General features: G+C 40.7%; 1 long non-coding RNA gene across 2 annotated transcripts in view; it reads right to left on the reverse strand.

The window, feature by feature from the left end:
* Positions 1-2533: 2533 nt before the first annotated feature.
* LOC143842610 (uncharacterized) overlaps positions 2534-24810 on the reverse strand; it is a 35227-nt gene continuing 12950 nt past the window's right edge. The window contains exons 3-4 of one of the 2 annotated variants that reach the window (XR_013233220.1): positions 19108-19259; positions 2534-3706 (exon numbers count right to left, since the gene is read on the reverse strand). This is a non-coding gene — a long non-coding RNA (uncharacterized LOC143842610). Of the gene's footprint in view, positions 3712-19107; positions 19260-24810 lie in introns of both variants that reach the window. The other variant, XR_013233219.1, reaches the window with a different exon arrangement.

Genomic DNA, 24810 nt, shown 5'->3' on the forward strand with positions numbered 1-24810 from the left:
ATATGGTTTGAGGAACAGAGATTTTTTCCTATGTTCTTTTTTGGCACTCAAACAAACATACCGATGACACAGATAGATTTCCTTCTGATTTCTCTCAATCTTCTTTGTCTTTGTGAAGCTTTTAGCCAGCGCAGATGCTACAGCCCTAATGTGATATGTTTTATAATGTTCTGTCTGTCAGAAAGCTGGCTCTTGCTTTCTGAATCAACTGACTCTCCTGGACAGTTATCAAGAAGAGTATATTAAAGAAATCTGGGTTTGATGTTAAGAAAGCATAAATGATGATTGCAAGGTTGAGCCATTAAAGGAACATAGACTTGATACTAAGTCAGATGAATTACAAGCCCATCTATTCTGACTGGATGTGGTTCTTCAAGGTTTCAGACCAAGGTCTTTCTTTATCCTGCTATCCAAGTTTGTTTTAACTGTAGATGCAAGGGATTCAATATGGCACCATATATCTGTAAACCACCAAGAGGTGGCTTGCTGGGAGCAGCAGGATATACATCTAATAAATGACAGACAGACAGACAGACAGATAGATAATGTAAAACATGTACTGTACTACTGAGCTATGGTCTTGCCCATTTAAAAGGCTTCGTTATTCTCTATCAGACTTGCAAAAGTCCTTTATACCACTGTCAGTAGTACCTGGATCTTTACCTGAACAAAATCCAGCAATAAAATTATATCCATAAAACAGTCCTCAGGCTAGCAGCACACCATAAAAACCGCTTTAAAAGATAAAAGCCTGCACTTAAAAGCATGGGTATAAAAAGAAATGTTTGGCCTTGGTGCCTCAAGGAACGTATGGTAGGCACCTGGTGAGTTACAATGGAGAGGGTATTCCAAATATAGGTAACTGGTCCCACCCTCATGGCTTCTGTATTTAAGGCCATAGAAACAGAGTAGGAGAAAAGATTCTAATCCAGCAGTTTGGATAGCATGGTAGAAGGCGGTTCTTCAGTAACTCAGTCCCAAGCCACTTAGGGTCTTCAAGTTAAGAGCCAGTGTTTTGGATGCCACTGTGTCACAAAGTCTTACCAAGCCCAAGCTGGTGCTAGGGGATCTTCTGCTGCCAGCAAATGTTTCCCTGTTGCCACACAGTGTTTTGCCAAATAGAGTTTGGTACAAAGATCAGAACATCCCTGGTATCTCACAGGAATGTGCCAATATCATGTTTAGGTGCACACAGAATGACATCAATAGGCTGCCAATATCCCCCCCCCCCCATTTTCCTCCGTTTTCATCCCTGCCAATCCACTGAGTAGCAGCAGTAAAGCCCCTGCCAGAAGTGGGGTATACCCTGCCACCAACTCGGGCTTGGAAAGCCTAATGACAAAATTCCATAGAGTTAAACCATGGAGATTTACCCAAATGCCAGACTGTTCCTGGCAATGCACTGGTATCGTTTCTGGGCACACAGGGAGTAACATCAGCACATTGTCAGTGACAGCAGAAATACTTATATTAAAAAAGAACTAGTGCAATTGATTAGGGACTATTGGTTATACCTACTCTGAAAGACCTACACTGGTTTCTTATTAGTTTCTGGATTAAATTAAATGTGATGATTATCAGCTTCATGGCTTGGGACCTTCATATCTGTAAACCATCTTTGTTGATATACTGCCCAGCAGCAGCTTTGTCCTATGAATTAAGCAGGTGGGTAATATCTGCAACTACTTTGGCCAGAACTTTCATTGTGGGCCTGTGTTGTGGAATGGCTACCCAAAGGGTTAAGAATGCCCTCACTTTACTGACTGTCTAGAAACTGCATAATGTTTAGGCATAGCTTTACTTAAAGGTTTGGGCTATTTGTGTTTCTCGTAGCACCGAGCAAAGAATGAGAACATTTCTTAGGCTCTGTGAGGGTCATATTGATTGGTATCTTTTATTGTTTTAAATGACGATAGTTTGTAATCATTCATTTTTAATGAATTATTTGGTATATGATTTGGTGCATGATTTATATTTGGTGTATGATTTATATTAAGTCCCTGAGTGGAAAGAAAGACCTTAAATTGCAATATGTTTTAAAAAAATAGACCAGGAGAGGTAAAAGATTTGTTTTACAAGTTATATGAAATAGCTGATGATATTCTGCTCTTTATTCTGCTCTGGTTCGGCCTCCCTTGGAGTACTGTGTTCATTTTTGGGCACCAGAGTTGAAGAGGGATATAGACAAAGTGGAGCATGTCCAGAGGAGGGCAACAAAGATGGTGAGGGGTCTGGAGACCAAGACATATGAGGAAAGGTTGGGGGAGCTTGGTCTATTTAGCCTGGAGAGGACAATATTGAGAGGGGATCTGATAACCATCTTCAAGTATTTAAAAGGCTGTCATATAAAGCAGTGGTCCCCAACCTTTTTATCACCGGGGACCGCTCAATGCTTGACAATTTTACTGAGGCCCGGTGTGTGGGGGGGTGTAGTTTACTCCTCTACTCTCAACCACTGCCCTAACGCTCTCTGATTGCTATGGTAATGTTTAAATGTCCCTTCAAAATAAGATACAGACACGCCACAACAATGAACATAAGGAACATTTTATTTTCATGGAAATTTTAACTCATAACAATGACAAATCAATGGGAATCCTGAGCTTGTTTCTCTGCAACGAGATAGTCCCATCTGGGAGTGATGGGAGACAATGATCACGAAGTGTGTTGTAAAGGGCCGGGGGGGAGGGGAGAAGGCGTCCTTCGCAGCCCACCTCCAATTAGTCGACGGACCACATGTGGTCTGCAGCCCACAGGTTGGGGATCGCTAATATAAAGGATGGAGAACTTTAGGCCCCACCTGGAGGGCTGCAACCATTAGAGCACTATCAAGAGTAATCTGTAAAATCAAGGGAACATTTGTAATAATTTGACTTTATCCTGGAACTCTTTCCTTAGATATCTTCTGTAGCAGATCCACTCAGCTTAACATTTTAGTAAACAATTTAAGACTTTGGAAACATGGATGGTATTTGAAGACATTTCAATCCAGACTTGCTCAACAGCTAGTATATAATTATCATGTTTATTTTAATAAGTGTTATGTTACCACGATTTATTGTTGCTGTTAATAGGTTTCAAGCTATTTAAAATATTTACCTGGATATATATTGAATAGATACAAAAATAAATTGATCTGAGTTTTGATCCCATCACCAGGCTGAAGAATATGTTTTTCTCTTTACGTCTTGTCAGGTAGCTAAAATGGTATAATGCTATTTCTGCAATTCTCAGCAATGTGTACAGTTATCCATGATTAATGTCAGTTTTTTTTAGCTATGCCAAGACATAGAAATGTCCTACAAACATATAGAAAATATGACTTACTAAAGGAATGGTAGAAGATGGGGTGGATGGGTTTATTCTAGTTTTAAAACTAGTACTGAAATTCAAAGAAAAATAATAGTCATTCATATACATCATGGAATCAGAACCAAATCTGGCAGCTGGCATTAATATAGTAAATCACATAATTATATTAAAGATGAATTGCATGGCCTTACAGAAATAAATCACAGACGCTGTTTAGATCTCCAATCATTTGCTCAATACAAGTAGACTTAACAATGAGAAATTAATATGATTTTGAAACAAAGTAATGAAAGTCAGATTTCCATTTAGTTACCTATCAAGCTTGTGTTTTCTATAGCCCTGTAGCAAAAGTGTTCTGCGAACTTTCTGATTTCCTCATCTCTTTGAAGCGCCACTGCACTGATTAACACACACACACACAGAGGGAGAGAGAGAGAGAATACAATATAAGTGTAAATTCCACATTTTAATTATTTCAGATGGTTGTTCTATCTCATTGCTTCTTTGAATTGGTTAAGAGTTTTTGAGTGTTGGATGCATTAGGCAGACAAGCACAGCTGCCTTTTATGGGGAGGTATACCCTGGCTCAAAACTGTATCTTCCAGTTTAATGTGTTGTAAGGACCCTTATATGTTTGGGATTCTGCTGCACAGAACCAAGGACACTTCTTCCCAGTGATGGCCCATTCTGGACAATGCCTCAAGATGCCTCCCAGTTATTACTACCTATTTTGAGCAACTCACTTTATTCCTGCGAGCTAGGTGTTACTTAACCAGTCTGAGACTAGACCAAGTTAACTAAACACTCCTCTTTCCAGGACATTGTGAAGTAGGCAGAAAGAAGTTTTTCCTCAAGCCAATCTGGTAAAACCTTTTAAAAAATCCTTCTTAGCCCTATAAAAGTAGCCAATTGATGCCATAACAGCCCAAGAGAGGGTGGGTAGATCAGCTGCATCAGCAAAAGCCTGCATGGGAGGGAACAGTACTCTTGACATAGCTACTTATAGAATCATAGAATCATAGAGTTGGAAGGGGCCATACAGGCCATCGAGTCCAACCCCCTGCTCAACGCAGGATCAGCCCAAAGCATCCTAAACCATATCTTCTCATTGGCCAGACACTCTCCATCCCTGCTGTATAGTGTTCTATGCCTCTTTAAAAAGAAAGGGAACAGGGCAAACAAATCCAATACGTTAATATTGTGAATTGGCCTTCGAGACACAGACTGTTTTTATATGCAGTTAATTGTTTCAAGTTAATCAGAATTAAAGGAAGCTGCTGGGGTAGGTATGGATAAGGGTTAAGAGATAACAGAAAGCATGGTTTACAGTCCCATTCTAGAGAAGCAGCTGTGTTAACTCTGTGTCAACTCAAACCACAAAGAGTCTTGTGGCATCTTAAAGACTAAGATGTCTGTTTTGGCAGACACCTTCATGAGTTTTGCATTCTAGAGTCTTTATGCATAAGTTGTTCCAGTTCAGTGCTTCCTTTTAATGTTCTTAGAACTGATACATTAGAATAATAAGTAAGCAACAATTGTCCATGTCTAACATCCACTCAGGATTCAGTGGCTGCTGCCTTTGAAATGGTTGCCTGCTGGTGACTGTGATAAGTCAGTGTCATCCTGTTGCTTTCAACAGAATAAGGACAGCCTTATTTAATTATTTACAGTAACTAGCCAGTGCCGAAGGTAAATAGAAGACAGTTCCTATAGTTTCACAGATTCAATGCGTTGTGAGATAGAAGTCACTAGTACTAAGCAATGACTCTTGATAGCTGTGCAATCATAAAACTGAAGATCCTAACAATATTCATAACAGGCATCATAAGAACATCAACATTGACCAAGGTGATCTTGCATAGGTATAGATATGGATGGACTGGATTTTACTCCCTTCCAATATATTATCAGCTTTGTTTTGGTAGAATGAGCCTTGTTCTGGAGAAATTCTGTACATGGTCTAAGCATGTAGAATTAGCAATATGAACGTGAGACCATGCATGAATGGTATGGGCAAGTCATCCACTCAAACAGAGTGACTGAAGAAAAGTTTTGTAAGAAAGATATAAAGAGACAAAGAGAGATCTGGATTTCTTGGATACCAACAGGGAGTCCAACACCAATCTAGAGGTCAAGAAGATATCTGGACAGCAAATCAAACTACTATGGAAAGGCAGAGTCAGGTGCTCCTCACCAAACATCTGGTCATGAAAAGAATGCTGTGCCCTGTTATAGGGCAAAAATAGTGGTTATTTTTTTAAGAACGGTTGGTTTTTATAGCCTGCTTTTCACTGCCCAAAGGAGTCTCAAAGCAGCTTGCAATGACCTTCCCTTTCTCTCCCCACAACAGACATCGTGAGGTAGATGGAGCTGAGACAGCCATGACATTACTGCTCTGTGAGAACAGCACCATAAGGGCTGTGACGAACCCAATGTCAGCCAGATATGGTTTGCTAAAAAGAAAAGAAAAAGGTGTAAACCTCACTTACTGTACAATGATATTTCTTTAAACAAATAACAAACTGAGATCCATTAAAGGTCAAGTATTCCATGCCCAGTTCATAGGGGGAGGTCTCTACCCCCCCCCCCATACGACAGATCTTTCCCTTGCAACAGATTCAACAGAAATCCTTTTGCACTGCTAATATTTAAACTCTCTTAGGGACAAGATATGATTTTGCTGGGCCAAGTCTGCTAAACCCAGAACTCCTGTCATTCTGCAGGGCCTGTAAAAGGGAGCTCCTCCACCAGGCCTTTGACTGAGGCTGGCAGATTTAACACCATTCAGCTGGTCCCCCAGACATCACAGACATCCTTCCACACCCTGAACCCAACTGATGCCCCCCCCCCTTATGGGCTCTGCTTAAAAAGTTATGTTTCCCCTCATTATTATGACTGAACTTATAAAGGGGTGGGAGGATGGTTTAGCTGTCCATCAGGGAGGCTTAGCCCCATGCACATGATGCCTTATATAGGCAGCCACAGTTTTGCTTACAGTTCACGCCATTAGGTGTGCCACCTGCCAGCACACATGCTGCTGAGCCCTAGGCTGGCTGCGCCTCATTCAGGCCAGCCCTCCACAGCGTCAACCAGCGGCCATGGTTAATCACAGCCACCCTTTCATCTATCATTCAATCTTTTGGTGCCAAACCAAACAAATCTATTAAATGCCTCAATTCTGATCATCGTAGCTGAACATGTCAAGTTCAACTGTAAAACAAGTTCACAGTGAAATTTTTGGTGTTTCTGACAGACTCCTTCATAACATTAGATCATACAAGGTACCAGTTTGTCTGTTTTGTACAGGTACTCAATATACTGGCCTGCACTAGTCTCCTTTCACCCCAACTCTTCTGAAAGAGATGATTTAAGCTGATCTTTAAAGCAAATGTAGAATCGAAGGCACTAACATTCTATTTACATGTAAAGTCCCCTTTTATGTCAATGCTTCCTTGATGGAGCTCTTATTCATTTCTGTGCAGTATCATCCTAACCAGAATTACACCTGTCTAAAGCCTCTGAAGTCAATTGATTTACAAGGTCTGCTCAGAATGGCCCTGTAATTCACCCAAATAACTGGGATGTTTAAAAAGACCTTTCAATGAACATCAGAGGTTTCCCGACATAGCAGAGAGGTTCTAGAGCACACACCCCCAAAAAAGTCTACTTTCCCTCCTTTCAAAGAACTTATTAAATTGGGCTTGAATGCAAGTATTATGATCTAATTAGGTTATGGATTTGGACGTTGTAAGTATGAATTACAAAGCACTGTGATCATGTGGTTTCAATAGTATATGTGGATTTAATGAGCAAGCTGCTGCATGCCACATATTGGTGTCTCATTCCAGGTGGCTGGTTATAGGCAAAGCCTAATGTATATCACATTGTGGTAATCTGCTAACAATAGCATCTGGGTGAAACAGGTGTTCCAGGATTGTCTAACAAAAATTGGCAACTGATTTCCAAGCTTAAGAAGGGGAAGCAGGAGCATGACTTCAATAAAGGGACAGGCACAACTCTTCTTTATTTTCCAGCTGCTGGCTACAGATGTTAATTTATGCCGTTTCATACATTATCGTGGGTATTGTGGTTGCTGCTGTAAAACCTGTTCAACCTTGGGTGGCTCCCATAACTAAATAATGTATGCAAAACCCCTCACAAGGATAAAGCCAGTAACACATTAAATGTTCTTATTTGAGCATGGGAAGAACACACATTACATTTGCAACTGTGTATTAGACACAGAGGAATGGCCTAATGGATGAAAGGATGCTACTAAGGTAATTCCAGTCAGTAGAACACAACTGAGGTAATGTTACACACTAATCCTTAACATGGACTGAACTTGCTGGCCTTGACAATGCTGCCACAGACCTACTTTTTTTGGTATGATGCAAAGCTGGCAAGTCTACAAAGATCACCAGGAGCTTTAGACCACAAGCACTATATCAGGGCTCATGGTAGGGATGCAAGACAGATGGAGGGAGGCAGTCAGATAGGTATTCTGACTGGGCAGCTGAAAGGTCAATACATCCTCTAGTTGCTTAGATCAGGGAGTCAGGGCAAGCTAACAGCTTTGTAGGTCAACTTAAGAAGTCCCAAGTTATAGCATTCTTGCTGAAGCTAAGCAGGTATGAGTTTGACCACTGTCTGTAGAAATCCTTTGTTTCCAAGTCTCAATTCCATGTTAGAACAAAAATGGAATATAAATAAAAATAAGAGTTGAGGCTAAGGCATGGAAGACTGTGGGGGCCCCCTACAACTCCATATTCTATATTGAATAGGAGATTTAGTGCTAGATTGACTGAAATCCCTGGAGAGTTTCTTCCATCTGAGGTGCTGGGGGTGGGGTCATAGTGGGAGGATAGCTGGGCGGTGGGACTCTTTTCATTTGCTCACCAATGGGGTATTATTTCAATATGGATTATTGGATTTTTAATGCCTATGCATTGGGGGTTTTATTGTTATTGTAACACACCACAGGACATTTATCAGGAGTGTCAGGTAATAAATACAATAAATAAATATACAACTCATACAAGAAATAAAGAGCTCTTCAGAACACCCTATTACTAGCCAGTAGTAAGGGGGGAAAGCTATTACTGCTTGGAATTATTGTGCAAAATGTATGTCAGACTAGAAGCATGGAGATCTGAGTTCAGAGTCCCATTTTTACCTGAAGGTCACTAGGTGACCTTAGACCAGCCATAGTGTTTTTTTTTTAACCTAGCCTATGTCAGAGAGTTGCTGTGAAGATAAAGCTGGCACCTAAGTATGCTCCCCTGAGTTCCAAGGAAAATGGCTGAAATAAAAATAAAATAACTTATTGTCATTAAAACCATAAGAGCAGGAATTCTTGCAAGAAAAGGTGTAACTATATTGAACAAGTCATTGGCCATCTGTGTGTAAGGTGGTTAGAATCATATTTTGGGAAAGAGTTTAACGCATTCAATTAGGATTAATAAGTAGTAACATTTTCTAAAATACATTGAATAAGGAACATCATATACATTCCTGTAGTTCCTGTTTCTGAATATCATTTTTGATTTTGCCAAGATCCGTTACACTAAAAGACAAATAACTGAATTAAAAGAAGAGAAATAACATTGACAGCAGAGGAGCGGCAAAGCACAGTGTAGTATATACTTATCTTAATGTACTGTTTCTTGTAATCCCCTAGTGCCACCTCTGGCTGAAGCTCACTGAATATGAAAAGCTAACAAGCATTTCAAGGAGAAAATGAAGTGTAATGTGTTTGACAACTCCGTGCTTAAGCAGAATGCTGAGCGTCCTGCTGGGTTCACCACCTTTTCAAGCTGATAATCAAACACTGTATTCTCCGGCTCCTCTGATGGAGGGAGGTCTCCCCTGTTCCCCTGCTATTATTGTTAATAATGAAAGGTTAGCAAGAACAGAATGGCTTTGATATTCATAATGCTTCAGACCTCAGTACACCAAGGGAAAGCATACATACATTATCTCCTTTCCAAATGATCACTATATCAAATGGTATAATATCGCTGTTGCATTTGTTTGCTCGCTTGTTTTTGGGTTGCTGACAGACCACAAAATTGGCCTGGCTGGGTTTTGTTTGTTTGTTTGTTTGCTATTGTTCTTTTCAGATGAATGGCCAGAAACAAGGGGTGAAATAATTGGTCTTCTTCAGCTGTCTGTCAGCTGTACACATTAGGGGATTAGATAGCTTTATCCCTGGACCATCCACAAAATCAATAGGTTCTGAAGAAGAAGAGTTATATCTTATATGCTGCTTTTTTCTACCCGAAGGAGTCTCAAAGCAGCTTACAGTCACCTTCCCTTTCCTCTCCCACAACAGACACCATGTGAGGCTGAGAGAGCCCTGATATTACTGCTCAGTCAGAACAGCTTTATTATTCCAGTTGCGAGCCCAAGGTCACCCAGATGGCGGGATGTGGGGGAGCACATTTATTTATTTATTTATTTGTTTGTTTGTTTATTTATTTATTTATTTATCGTTACATTTTACCCTGCCACTCACATAAGGGCTTGTGGTGGCTAACAGAAATATAAAAACCCAATACATAAAACCCCAATAAAGCCTATAAATAATTTAAAAGAATCCCAAACTGGTTCCTTAAAACCATCCATGTATGTGTGTGTGTATGTGTTTATATATATATATATATATATATATATATATATATATATATATATGTATGTATGTATGTATGTATGTATGTATGTATGTATGTATGTATGTATGTATGTATGTATGTATGTATGTATGTATGTATGTATGTATGTATGTATGTGTATATATATATGGAATGGCTGTTGTGTTAATAACAATTGCTAATTAAATAGTTAAAATACTCATTAGGTGCCTTCTTGCTTACAGAGCTCAAGACATCTGGCAGTATACATGAAACATAGAATATATTAGAAACATAAAAGACAAAATTTCAAATCACAACTGAATACAATCCTAAATAAATTTGTCTTTTACTTCCTCCTAATGATTGAAAGTGAGGGGGCAAGTGAGGGGGATTGAAATGTTTGGGGAACATTTGAGCAATTAATATGTGCCTGAAATACAGATAATTTAGATTAATTAATCATCCTTTGTCCTGGTTTGGAGTACTATGTTCAGTTTTGGGTACCACAGTTGAAGAGGGATATAGACAAACTGGAGTGTGTCCAGAGGAGGGCAACAAAGATGGTGAGGGGTTTGGAGACCAAGGCTGATTCTGTGAAGGTTCAAGGAGGTGGCAGGTTAAAGTGAATGAGCGATAGGGTTGTGAGTGTCCTGCATACTGCAAAGGGTTGGACTAGATGACCCAGGATGTCCTTTCCAAGTCTATGATTCTATGATTTTTTCCCCATTTTAAAATAGGTTGCAAATATAACTGAGGGGACAAGTAAAATTGTATTTTGCTCAAGAAGACAAAATATCTTAAATGACCCTGAAGAAAACACAAGTAAAGCTATGAGTCCACCGAGTCTCTATATTTATTGGTTGGACTTGGGGACCTACTAGGCCCATATCTATCCATAGATGAATTTAGTTTGTATACAAAAGCATTTCTGAAAATCCAGGGCTCTGCAAGACTCAGTATAGCAACAAATTGTGCAACTAGTCACAGCTATGATGTTTTATGAAACACAATGGTGAGAAGGAAAGGAACGACAATAACAACTGAACAAAACAGTAATTGATGTTTCCCAGGCATAATCTTGGCATCTCTTTAAATCCTATTACAATGGTTTGCTTGCCAAGACCCTGAATATGCATAGGGTATTTCACCCATGAAGGTTGGAGCTACATTTCTTTGCTGCTTTGAAAGATCCATAACTCAAAAGGCCCTGAAAAGGCCCTGAGGCCAAAGTGAATATTGAAGGACTTTTTTTTAAGTGAAGAAATCATAATCACCCTTCATGGGTGAGATCTCTGGTTTGGTCTCTGGAGACAGATCTGTTCTTTAAAATAGCACTTTTGAAAGACAAATTCTAGATTAGAAAATGAGAGACCAGTGTACAACATACTTATGGTGATGTGAGGCCTAAGAAAGAAATTGGACCCCAGGAAATATATTGAGTGCAAAAATAGGTGTATCTGATGAGAAGTAAGTGAAAATAATGTGGCAGATGAAGTTGAAGAAAGCAGTGTTGTAGCAAAAATTATAACGATGTCTTATCCTATCAAATATTTCTGAGGCAAAATGATTCTTTTGCATACTTCTCATATGTATATTGTTTTCCAAAAATGTTTCCTTCCTTAGTTTTTACATCCCTTCCCTAACAGACCAGAGTCCTTAGTTTTTACATCCCTTCCCTAACAGACCAGAGTGGTTTCCTGCTTGGAGTATGAGGTCCAAGCCCAAGTCCATCAATTTACATGAAGCTCACTGTGACCGATCCCACCTTTCTTCCACCATGCTGCAGCAGGGGTTCACTCACCCAGAGTGAGCTAATAGCATTTGCAAGCTTGTGAAAGCTTGAGTCACATGCAGCATAGAAAGATACATAATTCTAACAATTATCAAGGAAGGCCATGTCTGATTACAGCCCCCATGCATTTTTCTCATGAAAACTGGTTTTCTTTAATTAAAAAAAATAATGGTTGATGTTACATACAAGGGTTTAACACTATGTTTCTGAGCATTGTGGTCTCACAAGATTGCCTTGGTACATACTCCATAAATGTCAGGTGAATATTCAGCCACTTTGAGAACTGTTCTGTGGTTTGTTTTGTCTCACTCGTCTTTATTTATTTACTGTAGAGGCATAGCATAACCACCTATGGTCTAATCATGTGATAGCCTCATCCAATAATTTATGTTAGTTTTGTATGTTTCATTTGGCCATTTTGTTTGGTTGTTGGGCCCTTATGTTTGTCAAACAGGCATGTAAACCATATTTGCAAAGCCTGCAAGACAGAGCCTCATATCCTGTTTTAGCTGATTTGAATCAGCTAAATTTGATGGAGATTAACTCTGCTCTGAATGTTTAGTTGAGCTCTAATGTACTGTTGATTGCTGGCTTTATACAGTGAATTGAGAGGTCCTTGGAATATGCAATGCAGCTGAAAGACCATAATGTTGATTGGTAACAGTTGGAACTAGGTAAAAACAGCAGTGCTAGCTTGACAAAAAATGCCTTTAAGAATTCTGATATTTTTGGAAGAAAGACAACTTTTTAATCTTTTGGATATTCAGCAATAGCTGTCAATGTTTAGACACAATTTTAAAATGATTGAAAACTAGCAAGAAAGCCCATTGCAACCAGGAATGCAATGGGCGCTAGGACCCAGGGGACACCAGGAGGTGTTTTTTTTTCTGCTGCGTGGAGCTGTGAAAGGCTCCTACAGGGTTTTTTTTTTCTGCTGCTTGGAGCTGGGAAAGGCTCCTACAGGGTTTTGTTTTCTGCTGCTTGGAGCTGTGAAAGGCTCCTGCAGGGTTTTTTTTTTCTGCTAGCTCTCGTGGGCGTGCCGGCTTGGAGCTCCTACAGGGTTTTTTTTTCCTGCTGCTTGGAGCTGGGAAAGGCTCCTTCAGGGTTTTGTTTTCTGCTGTTTGGATCTGCGAAAGGCTCCTACAGGGTTTTTTGTTCTGCTGCTTGGATCTGCGAAAGGCTCCTACAGGGTTTTTTTTTCTGCTGCTTGGATCTGCGAAAGGCTCCTACAGGGTTTTTTTTTCTGCTGCTTGGATCTGCGAAAGGCTCCTACAGGGTTTTTTTTTCTGCTGCTTGGAGCTGTGAAAGGCTCCTGCAGGGTTTTTTTTTTCTGCTAGCTCTCGTGGGCGTGCCGGCTTGGAGCTCCTACAGGGGTGTTTTTTCCTGCTGCTTGGAGCTGGGAAAGGCTCCTTCAGGGTTTTGTTTTCTGCTGTTTGGATCTGCGAAAGGCTCCTACAGGGTTTTTTGTTCTGCTGCTTGGAGCTGTGAAAGGCTCCTGCAGGGTTTTTTTTTTCTGCTAGCTCTCGTGGGCATGCCGGCTTGGAGCTCCTACAGGGGTTTTTTTTCCTGCTGCTTGGAGCTGGGAAAGGCTCCTTCGGGGTTTTGTTTTCTGCTGCTTGGATCTGCGAAAGGCTCCTACAGGGTTGTTTTTTCTGCTGCTTGGAGCTGTGAAAGGCTCCTGCAGGGTTTTTTTTTTCTGCTAGCTCTCGTGGGCATGCCGGCTTGGAGCTCCTACAGGGGTTTTTTTTCCTGCTGCTTGGAGCTGGGAAAGGCTCCTTCAGGGTTGTGTTTTCTGCTGCTTGGATCTGCGAAAGGCTCCTACAGGGTTTTTTTTTTTCTGCTGCTTGGATCTGCGAAAGGCTCCTGCAGGGTTTTTTTTTTCTGCTGCTTGGATCTGCGAAAGGCTCCTACAGGGTTTTTTTTTCTGCTGCTTGGAGCTGTGAAAGGCTCCTGCAGGGTTTTTTTTTTCTGCTAGCTCTCGTGGGCTTGGAGCTCCTACAGGGGTTTTTTTTTCTGCTGCTTGGAGCTGGGAAAGGCTCCTTCAGGGTTTTGTTTTCTGCTGCTTGGATCTGCGAAAGGCTCCTACTGGGTTTTTTTTTTTTTCTGCTGCCTCTCGTGGGCGTGCCGGTTTGGAGCTCCTACAGGGGTTTTTTTTTCTGCTGCCTCTCGTCGCGCTAGCGGCGAAAGGCTCCTCCGGGGGTGGTTTTTTTTTTTTCTGCAGCTTCTCGGCGGCTGGAGTCTTGTGTTGTGTTTGCGGCGGGGGCTTCCTTGGGGCCGGCCTGACGCGGTGAGAGACGCTTCGCGCCTCTCACCACGTCAGGCCGGGAGCAACTGCGAGCCGCGCTGAGCGCGGCTCGCAGTTGCTGGGGCTGGGAATCGGAGGGACCAATCGGCAGGCGCTTCGCGCCTGCCGTTTGGTCCCTCCGGTTGTCTGTCATGAGGAAGGGTCCAATCCGGACCCTTCCTCATCCCGGACACATCCCGCCCCAGAACCCCTTACTGTTTTATTTAGTCCGTGGCGCCCGCGGCGCCACGGGCGGTGTACAGATATTGTAATAGTAGAATCATGTAAACTACATATCAGAGTTTTTTCTTGATTCAGCTGAAAAGTCAACATACTTCTCATCAATATTTCACAAGAAAGGGTTAAAAGAAACAATTTCAGAATATATATATACACACACACACACACACACACACACATACAGAGAGAGAGAGAGGGAGAGAGAGAGAGAGAGAGAGTTCTATTCTCAACTATGGATGTTTGAAAACCATGAGGGCAAGATACAGAAATCTAAGTATATATGAATCTGGTGAGAGCCTAGATGACAGACCACTAGCCATCCAATATAAGTGCCTCAGGTTTTGCTAAGGTACTAGAATAGTTTAGATAAAGAAAAATCTCCAATTCATTAAATGTTATACTGTCCTTTGTACGGAAGATTTTATCAGCTTATCATGCTATGTGAAGTAGCCTTCACTATCAGGGAATCTACCATTTCTAAATCTGACCACATGGGAAGAAGATTTAGGTTCTTTGAAGAGCCAGCTTGATATAGTGATTAAGAGTGGTGGCTTATATTCTGGAGAACGGGGCTGAATTTTTACTCCTCTACATGTAGCCAGCTGGGTGGCCTTGGGCCACTCACAGTTCTCAGAGGTCCCTCAGCCTCATAGGGTGTTTGCTGTGGGGAGAGAAAAGGTAGGTGATTACAAGATACTTTGAGACTCCTTTGGATAGTAAAAAGTGGGGTACAAAAACAGCCTGGGACCCTCATACCTCTGGGACTGCTTCTTCTGGCATGATCCTTGCCATCTTCTACACTCTTCATCTTGGCATTCATTGAAGGTCCACTAATGGTCTGCCTTGGGTCAACTAGGATGAGGGTTTCAGTAGTGGAACCAGCTACCCAATGTGGTGTGTGCCTTGCAGGACCTCCCTCGGTTCCTCAGCATGTGCAAGGTTCCTCTTTTGGTGGCAGGCTTTGGATGATTGTGATCCGGCAGGCAGCTAGTAGATTTCAGCTATGTCTTTACCATCCATGCATCTTTCCCTGATTGACAGTGGATAAATTTTACTGGGGATAGATATTTAATTATTTTATATTTTTAAAGTTTATTATTGTATCTTTTGTATTGCTTTTCTTCAGTGTATTTTATATACTGTTAGCTGCCCTGAGTCCCATTTGGGAAATAAGGAACAGGATATAAATTTGATAAAGATTGAGTTTCCTTCTCAAAGACATTTTTGCCTTCTTATTTAAGTTAACAATCATTCAAAAAAAAAGGTGTAGTAACATGCACCTTGTAAGGAAACATATTGTCATTCTATTTTCGGCTCAGTAAAAAAATAATGCCTATTTAAGAACTTCCTACTTTTGTCTATTTCTCTTGTGTAAATCATCTGGTATTCTTAGAGTTTCTTTGCCATACAGTCTGGCTTAAGTGCCAGGAAATCAATAGTTTGTGATTATTAAAAATTGCTCAAGGAAACCACTAGGAGGTTTTAGATAAAACTACAATTCTTTGTGCACAGATCTGGCAGAATTTAATCTGACAGAAGTTATTTCTCATTCGTTATATACACAAAATTCTTTCATGTTCTTGCTTCTTAAGGAGCAACTCTACAAACATGAAACAGTTACTTAATTCTGAATGGAAAGGTATGCTTTCAGAACAAAAGGTGTTTTAGACACCCCAAAATGAAAGGCTTTTCATTTCACTTTTGCAATCATTAGCATAATTTTTATGCAAAAATACTATGTTAACAATGGCTAGCATAAATATATGTTAAATCTAAAGTACTCTACAGTGAAATTTAAAAATAAAATTATAGTCCAAGGGTTTCTGAACCAAAATACCTATTTCTAAATTTTCTCTTCTCTAAGCACCTTTAGCAATGCATAGGATAATTTATTAACAGAAAAAATAAATACTTCTCCTATGTCAGTCAATTAATTAGCATTTTCTGAATTAGCAACTGACTATGAACTTCTGACTAAATACCTGAACAATGTTTAAACATGTGAAATCTCTTTCTACGAGTAGAAACAGAACCAGATACTATGCCCCCAATATTTCTTTCAGCTTGGCCCTCCAGAAATACTATAGTTTTCATTAGTATGGGAATGGACCATGGCTCAATGGTAGAACATCTGCTTTGCTCAAAGTATGTCATCAGTCCAATCCCTGGTATACTCAATTAAAACTTGTTCACATGTGCATGTTAGTCACCTGATGACTGACAGATAAAGGGATGACTTGCACATATGAAAGAACCATCCTATGAAAGAACCATCCTCCCCACCCCCATATGTATGATCCATCCCCGGTCGGACCGGATTATTGGATCATCAATGCTGACCTGGCAGGAACAGTTAGCGGGCTGAAAAAAGCACTTGTCTTTTGGCTTCTATTTTAGGATTCTTTAGGATGCTTAGGGCTAATCCTGCATTGAGCAGGAGGTTGGACTAGATGGCCTGTATGGCCCCTTCCAACTCTATGATTCTATGATTCTATGATTTTTAGCCATTGAATGATTTAAGGGGTTTTAATGGGTTTTATGCTGTATTTTACTGGTTTTATGTTGTAAACCGGCTTGAGACAATCTGTCATGTGGGGTGGTATAGAAATGTGAATATAAATAAATAAATGGATCAAACATCAAACATCCACCTTTAACATTAGTTCAGATTCAGCCCTCCCCCACCCAGTAGTGACATTTCATACATTCATTTGCGAGAGACTGTTAAATCATGTGAGATGGATGCATGTATGAACTAGCCTGAAGGAGAACAATTCAACTGACAGATTTTCACCACAGAGTTCTACTTTTTACGAATCATCGCATAGGCCTGGCAGAGCTTTCTTATTTATGAACTGTTTGATGGCTGTCCTGTTCTCTACTCCTACTGTATATAGGGCCTAAATACCTTGCTTGACACAGAGTCAGTTTGGTGTAGTGGTTAGGAGTATGTCGGGTTCAATTCTGCACTCCTCCACATGCAGCCAGCTGGGTGACCTTAGGCTCGCCACGGCATTGATAAAACTGTTCTGGCCAAGCAATGATATCAGGGCTCTCTCAGCCTCACTCACCTCACAGGGTGTCTGTTGTGGGGAGAGGAAAAGGAAGGCGACTGTAAGCCGCTTTGAGCCTCCTCTGGGTAGAGAAAAGCGGCATAAGAACCAACTCTTCTTCTTCATCATCTTATAAGACTCAGGGCAGATTACAAAGCAGAGGTTTAAAATAAATATGTTAAATCATAAGAATTTAATTTCCCACTTTTCTATCATGGGAAAGAGGACAGGATCATAAAGATGGCCATTTGAGTTGGCCAGTGGATGCTGACAGGGAGGACAGTCGATCATATGTTTTTAGGTGTTTTATCCATTGAAACCAGTGGAATAAAGAACAGAATAATGAATATGAGGTGTAATAACTTACAGCAACATAATTAGATGAATGTAAATGCCTCAAATAATATTTCTGTAATAGAGAAATTATCTCTACTAGACAAAATGTTGACTGTTGGCTCAGATAACCAAATTTTCAAGGCTGTATCCAAAACATGCTGGGTAGTGGAAAATGCAGGCAATTGCAGACAACTTATAACAACCTCAAAGGGTTTGCAAGGCAAAAGACATTCAGAGGAGGTTTGTCATTGGCTGCATATCAGCCCTGGACTGCCTCAGTGGTAACCCCTCCAAGCACTAACTAGAGCTGACCCTACTTAGCTTCTGAGATTTGATGCGATCAGGCTAGCCTGACCAATCAGGTCAGGGGAGATACGAGAATATTCAACTGCACAAAAAGAGTAACAATAGTGGAATCGAGGGAGGGGGCTCAGAAAAACATAGGAGAAGGGAACAAAGACTATATAAAGCACACCTTAATTTGGAAACTAAGCTTGGGGCCATCCCTAAACATTTACTTTCATTATCTAATGTGCCAGCGGATTTGAAACATCAGGGTAGAATTTCCAGACTCTTCAGGTCATTTAAAAGCTTAAGAGATTATCAAACTAGTCATTTAAAATGACATTTTCACTGTGCAAATATTTGTCTGTTAAATAGGCTGTATGGCACAGGACCTGATCAGCCTTGGCAGCATTACAGGATCTTCATACACTCCAAACCCCACTGTTTCCTCATAAAGCTGTCAAGTCTTCGTTTAATGAAACATATATAAACTCAATGATGCTAGCCATGTCTCAGCAAGTTAATTCATTTTGACATTTACTCGGTGACTTCTTCTATTAGGGTTTTTTTTTTATCAATTTATCCTATTAGGAACACACCAGCATTTTCCCCGGGGCCTCAGGATGGGAAACCAGAGAACGTGTTTAATATTCAAACAACCCAAATAGTACCCCATATAAATAATAAGTCCTATTGAAGTCTTATGATGGTATATTTAAGAAGGCAGATTATTTGGGTTTTCATTGGGTGGCAGCAGCAAAGAGCAACCATTTCGGAAAAGTATTTCTTAAAATTGTTTGGGGCCGTATGCTCTGCTCTCAAATCTCTAATTTTAAAAATGGCCTGCTGAAAACAGAGACAGATTGAAAATGAAAGGGAAAATGCCACTTTAATTACTGACGGAGAATCTTTTATCTTCTATTATTCACAATAAAATGCAAGCTGAAGCATTTTCTCCCAAATGTTCATGCACATTTATTTTACAAAATTTTCTACGCAATTCTGAGAGCTTGCTAAATTAACTGCGGGCTTCCTAGTGCTTTTGGCCGAATGAACACAATCTTTTACAGTGAATTTTGCCTTTTGTAAAAAATAGTCAGGCCTAAAGCAAAAAAAAAAAAAAAAAAAAAAGCCAAATAGTGCACTCAGTTAATCTCATAGACTTTTTACCTCTGGAGAACAGGCTTCAAATCTTATTTAGGTCATAAGAGTATGTCTGGAAGGGATGGAGAAAGTAGATTGGCTTGACGGTCTCATCATAGTTCCTCAGGGATGAATGTTCACAACATACTTCTCAGCAAAAATATGACTACAGGCAGTCTCTGTGCAAGAGAAAGAGCAGACACAATGCTGATCCAAACAGAAGGGACAGGAAAACATATTAATTATTAGTAAAGCTGTGAGGAATACAATTCAACTTTGAAAATAAAAAGTGAATCCGTTGCCCTGGAACCAATGACTAAGGACCTATAATCATAGGATAGTTTTCCGCTGGTAACTATCCTGAGAACACAGCCTCAGGCTGATCTACTCTGGCTGATTTATTTAGGTCCTTTATTTAGGTTGTTGTATTTCACTGCAGAGTTTGTATCCTAGATATCTCGTCAACCTCTAGATGGGGTCTGGAAATCTCTATTAATTATAACATCTCCAGCCTACAGAAATCAGATCCCCTGGAGAAAATGGCTGCTTTGGAGGGTAGACCCTATGGCATTGTTCCCCATTCTTCTCTTCCCAGATGCCACCCACACCAAGCTCCATCCTGAACATCTCCAGGAACTTCCCAACACAGTATTATCAGCCCTAGTGTATATCCCACACACTAGGAACAAACGCGTTATGAGTTATATGTTTAGTTCTCTCAAGATGAATTGTGATGTTAGTCAGTATGAAAATGAAGTTAATCAATCTTCCCATATTCATTTCTTTGAAACTGCTATAACTTTCTGACAACAAACCAAGCCTGAAGCCGCCTCAGAAGTTTTTATGAAAAAACAATGATCTCATGGATGTTAATTCCATGTTTATGCAAATAAATCTGCCATCTCATCATAAATTAGCACTGTGTAACTGTATGTGCTGATAATCAGACTATGTCACATGAAGCCATTCTCAACGGCCTTAAGTCAGCATGCACAGAGACAGCACAATATTGGAAGTGAAAATCCTTTGGTGAATTTCAGGTTTAAGGAATTTGATTGCTTTTGTTAAGTAATTACTATGTTTCAATATTTCCCAGGATATTGCTGTGTCAGGATTTGATAAGGGCCCCTTGATATACATTTTTTCTTTGCATTTTTAAAATCTCTAAATACTATTTTAAGTACTTTCAATAAAATTTCAATAAAACAAATTTTAAACATTTGGCCAAATGCATAGTAATGCTCAAGGGTTGAATTCCAAAATAAGACTCCTAGATTTAATCATATTTTATGTTGGCTGTGTGATTACTGCCAGGAAGTCAACTTGTGTAGCAATTGGCCATATGGTTAGCTATTTAAATGAATGGGCATCCATATGGCTTAGGATAACAACATTACAGGGTCACTGTGACCCTCTATGTTAGATTGAGTCCTGACAGTCTGAGGGCATATGTTTCAATTCACACTATGGAAAGTGTGGTAATAATCTACACATTCCTATAGTATGCATCTTGTATAGTTTTATCCTGCCTTTTCTCTAAAGAGCTGAGCATGGCTAATAGAATGCTCTTTTCTTCTATTTTATCCTTGCAACAGTCCTATGAGATAGCTTAAGATGAGAGAAAGCAACCAGTCCAAAATCATCCACATGGCTTTCTCATGGTTTCATGAAAACGTTGGTGGCCACAAATATGGCTGTAATGTATGAAATAAGGCAGCTGAAGCATGTGTTATCTCAAAGATCCATAACTCACACCTTGGTCACTGTTCCTTTGATTATCCCGGCATGTCAACTATCGGTACAGTACAATTCACAGAGAAAATTCTACACAATTCTACATAATTACTCGGAACAGCAGAGCAATAAATAATGCCTACTCCAAACTTCCCTTGCTCTAAAAAGCAGTTATTATTGTTGCTGCTGTTTTTAATTGGAAATAGTGAAAAAACCAACAAACCACTGAGTTTTCTGTACCATTTTGAAAAGAGAAAGAAGGCAAAAATCTCTCAGATAAATTATTCATGGGGATGTCTTTGGCCAACTGTGTGGTTTATGATGCTCCTTGAGGTTAATTAAGCCCATGGACATTTTTTGTAAGTTGGGAGGGTGGGTAAGAGGAGTTATGGCAGGAAGAAAAAAAATGTTTGTTTGCCATTACTCTGTGACTTCCTTTTCTTGTGGGTTCCCCGCCCCTCCATCCATGATAACTATGTCTGGGCTAAGCAAAGTTAAATGCATATACTGAATTATGGAAAGGCAACCAGCTGTGAATATTTGCTATGCTCCATTGCAATTAAAGGAAGATCTTGTAAAAGGAATGAGAAAGCCACAAAAAAGCCACAAGTACTTCTCTTTCTCTGTAGCAAACGCAGGACTTAGCCAGAAGGTTGTGATATTAGTAGCTTGTCCCTGACTGATGTTGGTTGAAGGCAAATTATATTGATGGGGATTAGACAGCCACCTGCAGGAAACTCTATAGTCCCTGTTAGTTTTCTCTTTAAGGTTTCACAGTAGAAACGGCAATGTGGACTGAATGTTGTTTTAGCACCATAACGGTTGATATTCCTAGATTAGGAAGCAACAATCCATGTCTGCACAACTTTCCAAATTGGACCTATTCAACAAGGTTGGCTGCTTGCTGCTGTAGAATCCCAGCCTGTGGGGTAACTTTGCTGTGTCCGATGCAACGTTCATGTTATTTGTATCTCTATCCTAAAGCTGGCAGAATTGTGGCCTCCAGCTTCTTCATAGGTTAACGGATAAGTTCAAACATACAAAATGCACACAAATTAGGATTAGTCCTAATACATGGATTCTTGCTATCAGATCATAGGATGAAATCATTATTTGATTTCCCTCATATTCCCTGAAGCCTAAAACTGTTTTGTTATTTAAAAAGTAAAGGTCATGGCAGGAGTCCCGATCGCTTTGTTCCTGACTGTTTGGAAAATAGTAGCATATGCAATGTCCAATGTGTGAGTGTGTATATTAAGTGTCACCCAGATAGCCCTAATAATTAATGTCACCCCATCTAATTGCCTTGCTCAGGTTTTGCAAACTGAGGACCGTGGCTTCCTTGATGGAATCAGTGAATCTCATATTGGGACTTCTCAGGCCTTTAACTTTTCCTAGTATTATTACCTTTTCCAGTAACTATTGTCTTGTCACAATGTGGCCAAAGTATGACAGTCTCTATTTATTTCAGCTTTTAGGAAGAGTTTAAGCTTGATTTAGGCTTGATTTGTTCTAGAATCCACTGATCTCTCTTTTTGGGAATCCATCCTTATCCATGGTTCCTCTATCCTTATTCATGGTTCCTCTATATATTTATGAAACAGCCTGGGGGATAGAATGTGTCTGGCTGTCCAAGTTGGAATAGGGCCAATCAGGGTGCAGCCAGCACCCTGATTGGCCCTGCCCCTACAGCTCCTGCCCTCCCTCCCTGGACTCCAGCCACGTTCCTCTCAGATCTGCCACAGACAGAGAGAGACACACACAGAGCCCCGCCAGACCAAACACAAGCCTTCATTCCCTCCTATCACTCCTGTTGCGAGAGAGGCAGAGAGAGACATAGAGAGAGCCATGCCTGTTGCGACGGAGGGAGAGACAGACAGACAGACAGAGCTGCCCCAAACTGCACACCAGCCCTCCTTCCCTCCTACAAACCAGCCCTTAATTACCTGCTATGCCTCCTGCTGCGAGGCACACTGAGACTCACAGCGAGAAGGAAAGAGAGAGTCTCAGAGAGAGATCTGGACCTCCCGGTGTCCCCTGGGTCCTAGCGCCCATTGCATTCCTGCTTGCAATGGGCTTTCGTGCTAGTAGTATTCATAAAACTCTCTATTGCATTTGAAATGAATTGACTTTCTTCCTGCCGAATTGTCCTTCTTTCACACCCATCCATAGTAATGGAGACTACTATTGTATGGATTATCCTGATCTTGGTCACCAGCAACACATCCTTACACTTAAGAATTCTCACTAGCTCCTTCATGGATGCCCTTCCCACTCTGTTTCCTTCAGATTTCATGATTGCAGTCTTCATTTGGGTTGTTGGAGCAAAGGATAATCTCGACAATTTCTTCATAATCAACTCTCAAGTTGTGCAATTTCCCTGTGGTCATTACTTGTGCCTGCTTGATGTTTAGCTGTAAACCTGAATTCACACTTTCTCCTTTAACCTTCATTGGTAGTCATTTCAAGTCTTCTCTATTTGCTGCCAGTATTATGGCAACATCTGAATTTCTCAAATTGTTAATGTTCCTTCTGCCAATTTTCACGCCACCTTCATCTAGATCTAATCCAGTTTTCCTTATGATGTGTTCAGCATATAGATAGAGGTTGGGTAGCTATCTAGCATAACTGACTTCTATCAAGATCTATGCCACTGTGTTAACTTTTCTGCAGTTGTTCCATTTCCTCACCTACATTCACCACAAAATAAATGAATGTGTGAAACTAAATTGCAAGATAGTGGCAGTAACTGATGTAGGTGACTCTGGTGGCTGCCACTGAGTGATGACTGAGAGCCACTGAGAATCCGAGCTGAAAGCATTTCATATGAAAAGTCCCCCTGTGTGTTATAATAGTTTGGGCACCCTCGGCCTTGTCATCTACTGTTGCTGACAGGCTTGAACAAGGTCCAATTTAATAAAAACCTTTCCTCCTACCAAGACAGACAACAAGTGGTTTATGGCCCAGTGCAGCCACTTCTGCACTAATGCGGACTGGAAGAAACAAGCCAGTCTGCTCTCAACTTATTTCCACAACTTCCTGGGTGTTTTAATAACAGCGGAATACCATCCTCATCATGACTTTTTGTGTAGTGGAGCAAACAACAAATGCCTGGTTCCCTTTGTTGAAGGCCTGTTTATTAACTGTAGGACATAAGAAATAACAAAACATGGCCAAGTTTCATCACAGCAGCTTGTTGATGCCGTGGAGGGCCGGCTGGAGGCGACCGCGACCGCCTCATTGGACCATTTGTGGTGCACACTGCATAAACGCAGCATGGTACCTGGAAGCCCCTACCTTATTTATACTCAACATTGGTGTGCTGTGTCTTATTCCATCCCATAATGCCCTCTTGCAAGTCAATACTTAACTGTTTCTAGAGCTGGATGTCCTGGCCTGATTCTGAGGATTCTTAGTATGCTCTGAACTCCTACAGGCTGCTAGCAGGGAGACTGAGAAGCAGGGAGACTGAGAAGTCCCTCCTATTCTCCTGCTTTCTCTGAGGCTTCTTAAAGTGACAGCATATGATAAGCCCTTTGTCCTTCTTCCTTTGAATGTGCAAAGAAATCAAAACTGTTTTAAGTGTCTTTTAAAATCCCAGTGCAAGACACACATGGCTGTCAGTGAAAAGAGCAGCTCTGTGCCTGATTTCCTCTCCCCTGTATAGGATTGCCAGCTCTGAGTTAGGAAATACCTGGAAACTTCAGAGGTGGAGTCAGAAGTGGGTGGAATTTAGTGGGTGGGAGAGACCTCAATGAAGTTTAATACTATGGAGTCCCCCCTCCAAAGCAATTATTTAACCCAGGGGAACTGATCTCTGTAGCCTGGAGATGAGGTATAAAACCAGGGGTCCCCCAGTCCCCCCTGGGGATTGGCAATCCTACTCCTGCAAAAACTTGTAAAACAACACATGTGATTGGGCCTTATCATGCTCCAAGTTTGTATTGCTCCAGATCCACTGGCTGCTGCTTCTGGGGCAATGAAAATCTTAGCATT

Source organism: Paroedura picta, chromosome 8, assembly GCF_049243985.1.
Source record: "Paroedura picta isolate Pp20150507F chromosome 8, Ppicta_v3.0, whole genome shotgun sequence".
Classification (NCBI taxonomy): Eukaryota; Metazoa; Chordata; class Lepidosauria; order Squamata; family Gekkonidae; genus Paroedura; species Paroedura picta.